The sequence below is a fragment of the Electrophorus electricus genome, chromosome 7 (assembly GCF_013358815.1).
Source record: "Electrophorus electricus isolate fEleEle1 chromosome 7, fEleEle1.pri, whole genome shotgun sequence".
Taxonomy (NCBI): domain Eukaryota; kingdom Metazoa; phylum Chordata; class Actinopteri; order Gymnotiformes; family Gymnotidae; genus Electrophorus; species Electrophorus electricus.
The window spans coordinates 26,337,265-26,344,764 of record NC_049541.1 but is presented as its reverse complement, the minus strand read 5'-3'; the positions used below and the strand labels follow the sequence as shown (position 1 = coordinate 26,344,764).

At 46.8% G+C, this 7,500-nt stretch overlaps 1 protein-coding gene across 1 annotated transcript in view; it reads left to right on the top strand.

Moving 5' to 3' along the window:
- Window positions 1-744: 744 nt before the first annotated feature.
- Window positions 745-7,500, top strand: part of LOC113583019 (muscleblind-like protein 1) — a 76,148-nt gene continuing 69,392 nt past the window's right edge. The window contains exon 1 of the mRNA XM_035527897.1: window positions 745-851. The gene's annotated coding sequence lies outside the window, so the exon portion shown is untranslated. The remainder of the gene's footprint in view (window positions 852-7,500) is intronic.

Sequence of the window (7,500 nt, the reverse complement as noted above, 5' to 3'; positions counted from 1 at the left end):
AATTAGGTGTACCACACTTCTGTTCAGAGATTGTACTGTAAAGCTGATAATATATGCGGTATCAGATTAGATGTAGAAGGAGCAATGTGAGTATTAAGCATACTGTGTGTGTGTGTGCGTGCGCGCGCGTGCGTGCGTGCGTGCGTGCGTGTGTGTGTGTGTGTGTGTGTGTGTGTGTGTGTGTGTGTGGCATGGACAGCCCAGGCACAGGGACCGCGGGGGAGACAGGCAGATGCTGGAGCCCTGATTAGCGCAGGGTTAAGACCGTTAAAATTAGCAGCAGAGTGCTGACATGGTGGCCTGGACAGTTGCCCTGCCCCTCCCGAAAACACTTCCCTTATCTCACCTCGGTCGTGTGTGTGCCTGAACTCACCTGCCCACGGTTCCTCTAACCCTGGGAAGGAGCAGGGGGGTTGCGGCAACAGGTGCGGACTTGTTTCCTTTGGAAAGACCACAAGCACACATGCAAGCAAAAGATGAACGGTAGAGCGGGAGAGAGAAACAGAGAAAGAGAGCCTGTTGCTATAGTAACCTGAGCAGCATTGGTGGCAGTGGTGTAGAGGCTAATTCTGGGCTGGGCTAAACCTGCAGAGAGTGCACGAAGGAGGGAGAGAGACAGAGAGAGAGAGAGAGAGAGAGAGAGAGAGAGAGAGAGAGAGAGGGAGGAGGAGAAACTGACCCCAGCCATCCCACAATGCACTGCGTGACACGCTACTTACTCGCACTGAGTCGATTTCTCCGTCCCCTAGGCTGTTCGGAGCTCCGTTAACGTCTGAGGGAAAAACACAGAGAGAGAAAGAGAGACACAGTGAGTCAGTGGGACGCAGTGACTGAGACTCAGAGACGAGCAGGTGAGAGACCCCGCGTTTGACTGGAGTCCTGCGCTAGTGCGTTTGCCTTCAAACACGCCTTTCCTCTGCTCAGAAAGAACTTCCGATCGATATGCGCTTTTTGCTTCATTTTCTTGATGTCCTTTAACTTTGCTCACTTAGACAGTAGATTCCTAACTGTGTGGCTGCAGGCTGCTGTGGGTTTTGGCGTCTTTTGTGAGGTTGTGCCGAGAACTGAAAGTTTGGGCCAGATATATGACTCATGCGCGTCTCGTGGTTATTGGACATGTCTCGCCACGTGTTTTATTGCTCAGCATCTTCTCATGTTTCCCTCCCTGCACGGGTTTTATTCTGAAACGTTTGCTTGCACCGCCGACCGCCCTGTAAAGCAATTTGGCTGTATCTGGCATGCTCTGTCATCCTGGGGGAACGCGTTCAAATCATCAAATCCCGACGCTCTCGATGGAACCCCTGTTCCTTTCCCACCTCTCCCCTCACTACCCGCCGCGTGCCCCAAAGAGTTTGCTCGTGGCTGAGAGGGGGCTCAGTTAACAGCGCGCAGTCTGCTGAACTGGGTCGAGAGTCGAATCACGGGAGCAGGGGGGCAGCTGGGAATTGTGGGGGATCGGAAGCAGGGTCTCACCCGGCTGGGGGACGGCCTCCGTGCCGCTTTGCGTCTTGTGGTTGCAGCATGAAGTAGGTAGCCTTGTGCCAGTTGTGAATGTAAGAAGGAACAATTTCTATCGGGCTGTCAGAACAGGGGGATTGCGCCGCCATGAGGTTGCCAGGGCAGGTTTGGACTGCTCTGCCGTCTCCATGGGGTGACTGCGTGCAGTGTCGTGTTTGGCCCATGTATGTGCGAGAAGTGTGCACACGAAGTGGAAGGAGGTTATATCGTCATCTATCGTCTGCCGACTGAGTCAGCAGGAGACGTTTGAACCCCCCAGTTTGTAATCTGGCTGCTCGGTACGTGCTAATCATGGCAGACAGCGACCTGCGATCTAGACCCACCCCCCCTCGGTGGCTACGCCAGCAGCCAGCATGGTGGTGAAGGGCAGGTGCGTCAGTCTGAGCTGAGGGGCAGAACCTGGGCGAGGGGGCGGCATCGCCGGCGGCAGTAAATCCTCCAGAAGGGACCGCTTCCTCCACCAACCGCCGTGTCTGAGGTGACCGGGTACTAGTCAGCGCAACAGAGAGAGACAGAGAGAGAGAGGCAGGGTCAAGGACCACATTCTAAAAGTGCTGGGGGGCTGAAGGCAGATCGGAGATCTGTGGTCCCCGGAGGTCTGAGCTCTGCCCCACCGCTCCACACCCGCACGCAGCCCCCTGCAGACGAGGGGGAGCTCACGGCTGTGGGGCTTCAGTTTCATTACCACAAACCCCCCTTTATATAAGCAGAACTTCATGTTGTGTCTTCTTGCATGTGTATATAAGCAGAACAGGGGTTGGAGCTTCATTGTGATGCAAGATCAGGTTTATAAGGCAAAGTAATCAGTAGCTTTTTACACTCCTTTTCAGTGTAATGATGAAAATGTGGGAATGTGCAAATCTGAATCTAATTTTTTTAAGTTAATTAATTAATACATTTTTAATGAAAAAAAACCCTATTTTTGGTACTGAATGAACATAACGGTGCATGTGAGTGATTTATGTTATTATGCAGTGATAATGGCCTCTTGGGGGACTGCCCTTTGTGTGGCTGGCGTCTCAGACGGCGCGAGAGGCAAGTGAAGCTCTGGAGCGTCTGTACTCTCCGTTACACGCTCGCGCTCGAGTGATCAAACAAACGATGAATAAACAGCAGCAGGAACTCAGAGGTCATCTAGTGACGGAGGCCGGGGTGGGTGGGGTTGGGGGTGGGATTGTGGGGGTTGCTGAAGCAGCAGTATGCCTCAATGTGCTGTATTCTGGCGCCAGGTACCTGTGGGCTTACACAGCAAGGAGCCCAAACAGGGCAGCAATGGAAGACAAGTGAGGGCAATCTTCAATAAGCGGGTGATCGGGACTGTGGCAGGTGTGTGTGTGTGTGGGGGGGGGGGGGGGGGGTTTGGGTGTGTCTCTCGTACCGTAACACCTTTCATTAGCACCGAAAGCTTGGAGAGACACTGAAAGATTGTTACATGCCGTACACTGTAGTCGTCCAATCACAGCTCACTGAGTAGAGAACAGACTGGCTTCTGCGCGGTGGTGGACGCAGGTGTGAGGACGCGTCTTCCTGGAAACACAAAGAAATATAAATTAAGCAAAAACAAAAGGAAAAATTGGGAAGTTTTCCCGCAAACGTTCACGTTCCCTGCAGTCCAGTCACGGCGAACGGAAGCATGGAGACTGTCGGACACGTGCCTGGTTCTCTGAACAGTCCCGCAGAGACCAGTAGAGACCAGTAGAGTAAAGACCAGTAGGGTCGAGTGCACACAGGAACATTGATGCAGCTTGCTAGAGGCCTTGGACACTTTTAGATTTGCCTGCGATTGTCTGACTAAGATGATAAACAGGGTTTGGGTTTTTTGGGAAATTATGAAGCAAAGTTAGCAGTGACTGAGAAAACCCAACGCACTACAAACGTAAAGTGCTCTGTAAAATGCATCTGTCAACATGACAGCAGATGCTCTACGTTTCACAAACTCACAATAAATTTGTAGATGCCATACAAATTCAGAAAATGCACGTGACTTTAAAGCTATAACCATAACGCAAATAAAGTGTCTCGCCAAACCATATGAGAACAAACCATATGCCATATGTACACCGTTACTGTTGCTATGCTGGACAAACTTTTCAGAATTCTGGTGAAAATTCAACCAAACGGGCCATTATAGCATCTTATGTCAAAATCCATTTTATTTTGAGTATGTTCAGAAGCTGTTTTTGCATGCTTTTTTGTCGCGTGATCGTGTTTTAGGGATAAACTCCTGACTGGCACGCTAAGCAGGAGTCCACCTGTTTCAGCTCTTTGAACGCAGCAGGCGTGCTGAGATAACATCGTAACCTCCACCAGTCTTCAGTACTGTAGTCAATCGCTGTTACCAGCAATTTGTTTTGTCCTAGCAACAGTAACCATGAAGCAAAGTGTTTATAGTGCGTTCAATGCATCCAGTGTGATAAACCATAACTCTAACTCCCATTGCGTGGATGCAGTTCTATCCATATGTCATGGGTTCTCGTGCAGTTGCAACCCTTTTTAGTGTCCTCTGGAAACACTGCTGTTGTGTTGTTGCTGGAGTTGTTTTCAGAATTTGTGGTGTGTTTGTAAAATGTCATGTATGTGCTGCATGTTGCATGTTGGTGGGTTTGTTTTTTTTTGGTTTTGCAGTGTGTGGGTTGATTTTTTATTTATTAAATTTTTTTTTTGCATTTGTGTTTTTCTTGGACACCGTAAAGTGAAGTATTTCACTTTGACAAATAATTATTTGGTTTCATTTTTATTTGGAACACGGTCTTAAATGTTTTTTTTTGAAGGCTGATTCTTTTCGGAAAGACATCTTTCTAACCCAGATATTGACACCATCATACGTCCACAGTGTCTGTCAGATGTGCTGAGTCACTGCAGACATGGCAGTCGGTACTACCCAGTAATCCTCCAATCCTGCAGTGTTTGATGTGTTTACCTGAAGCTCATAGTTTGTTACGTTTATCTGAATGCCATCTCCTGATATAGCTGCCCTAACATTGTTTATATAAACTGAAGTGACGATGTCAATGTCATAACCACAAGGCTGTAGCTAAGCTGTACTTCATGTCCCAGTGTGTCTGAACGACATTCCATATTGATTGATACTGATCACTGATAAACAATTTTTCCCGTGTTTTCAGTTTTACAGAAGCAGACAGGCTCAACGGCAGGTTAGCAACTGTCATTAGTCTGCCATAGACATGACAGTGTGAGTCAAAACAGTGACGACTCCATGCTGGTCTAGGAACTAAAGGGGGTTGTTCTGTCTCGGGCTGGTATTTGTCCATATTTGCTCTGCGTGAATGTGTGAGTGAGTGTGCTTATACACACATGTTTGAAAGGTACTGAAGTATGAGTCACTATAAATCACTATAAATCACTCTCTCGGAGACTGTATCACTCTCTCTGAGTCTTTATCACTCTCTCTGAGGCTGTCATTCTCTCTGAGGCTGTATCACTTTCTCTGAGGCTGTATCACTCTCTCTGAGGCTGTCATTCTCTCTGAGGCTGTATCACTTTCTCTGAGGCTGTATCACTCTCTCTGAGCCTTTATCCCTCTCTCTGAAGATGTATCACTCTCTCTGAGGCTGTATCACCAGGCACTCAGGCTGTATCACTCTCTCTGAGGCTGTGTCACTCTCTCAGGGCCTGTATCTCTCTCAGGGCCTGTATCACTCTCTCTGAGGCTGTATCACCAGCTCAGGCTGTATCACTCTCTCTGAAGCTGATTACGAACATAAAAACATGTGTTACTTTACTCAGTATGTGTACCTAGTCACATTGCTCAGCTTTTCGGGATCTCCTAGACCTGATGTCTAACCTCTAAAATAAAGCACTTTGCCAAGCGCGTTAAGATTTTCCACTGGGAAAGACATACAAATGTTGGATATTCCTTTACTACCTGTCCAGCTTCAGCTCGGCCTCTTATGGGCTTTGGTATCTATAGCCAGAATTTAGACTTTCATCTGCTGCCCTGTGCGTGTGTGTGTGTGTGTGTGTGTGTGTGTGTGTGTGTGTGTGTGTGTGTGTGTGTGTGTGTGTGCGCGTGTGTGCACGTGTGTGTGTGTGTGCGTGTGTGTGTGTGTGCGTGTGTGTGTGTGTGTGTGTACGTGTGTGTGTGCGTGTGTGTGCGTGTGTGCGCGTGTGCATGTGTGTGTGTGTGTGTGTGTGTGTGTGTACGTGTGTGTGTGTGTGTGTGTGTGAACTCTAAAACACATGTGCTTAAAGCTCTGTGGGCTTTTTCTCAGATCAGCAGGGCATGCAGTCAGTCAGTCATGGCGAGCTTTTACTTGTTCTGTTTCCTTGCCATCCTTCGCTCAACCTATGTGAAGGGGAGGTCACATGGTGGGGAGGTCACAGAGAAGTGCGTCAGTGTTCTCGGCGTCTGTGGTCCCGCCATGCTCTGCTTCCCCACAGCAGCTGGGGACGCGAGGCGCTTTTCTTTTAAAGCACGACATCAGGACTGCCCTGTCGTTATGTAATTCTGATTGGTGAACTACAAACTGACTCATACTTATGCAATGCACATTTAAGTTGCCTACAGTGTCGATCATAATGACAGCACCAAAGAAAGAGTATACCATCGAACAAGATTGAACGCAGGCATGTGAGAGGGGGAGGCCGGGGTTCATGGGTCGTTTCCACGGCACCCGCATCAGGTCCAGGGCATGGGTCCCATTTAGAGTCACGGTGTTTTAGTAATTACTTATGTTGTGCAATCTTTTTTTTTTCTTAAATAATTAATGTGTCTTTAAATTCCATCTGCAGGCAATAGCTTGTGCTTGTTAAGCAAGATGGTCCTGCCCTTTCTAAACACACACACACACACACACATGCTCACACATGCACACACACACCTTACACCCTGACTCCTCTACGGATCCTTTTTTGGTCATAGGGTAGTGTTGTGGCAGACCTGAACACCAAACACCCAAACGCTTCATACCATATGGCCATGAACACGGCCTGTAAATATTTACGAACTCGGAAGCTAAACATTCACTCTCATCCTGACAGAGAGGTTTATCATGGAAACTGTCACAATGCTCTCTCTCTCTCTCTCTCTCTCTCTCTCTATCACTTCTTCTCTTGCCCTCTCTCTATTTCTCTTTTTCTTTGTCATCATGAACCCAGATTTAAAAAAACAAATCAATACTTGAAGACTCTCTGAGTGTATTTTTGTATATTTTTAAAGATCGCCTCGAGAGTGAGCCAATGTGAGTAATTAGCCAGGAATGAAAATTATACTCTATAAATTATTTAAAAAATATTTAAAAATTAAAATGATTTATTTATTTAAACAGAGCGAGTCCTATTTAATGAGATAAAAGACCAACAATATGTTAGCTTTGATTCTTCTGGCTATATAGGCTACCCAACACATTTCCTAAACTTTTCAGCCATGATCAGCCAGGATACTGCTGCCTGGGCTGTTCCACTTATGGAGAAACAGGGGGGTGTTCCCTAATAACACGGATTTTACCATTTCAGCATGCACGAGCATAACAACATACTAAATCTATGGTGGAGGTGAGTGAGTGATTTCCAATGGCACCACTGTGATATGGACTAAATACAATTGTAATAAATGTGTTGTTAATGAAACAAATAGTCATTCATGTTTATTTCAAGTTGAGATAATTAGTCAGTAACCATTTGTTTTCAGCACCATCAGCCTAATCAGTATATATACTTTTATATATATAATATTTATTTGAAATGTAAAAAGCCAAACGATGACATTATAATTACTGGAAGTAGAATTATTGAGAGATTAGTATCTCATGTGTAACAGTGAGGGCAGAGAGACAATGTAACTATAACTGACTTTCATTTTACATTATCATAAAGTTCCTGGTGATGTCATATAAACACGGATTACCCCAGCGTTCCCATCCACAAACGGCAACAATTCCAACCTGGAACATTACAGCATTACTTATCACCCCTTCCACAGTAAGGGTCTTTCATTTACTGTAAGGCCGTAGTTGGGCCGTC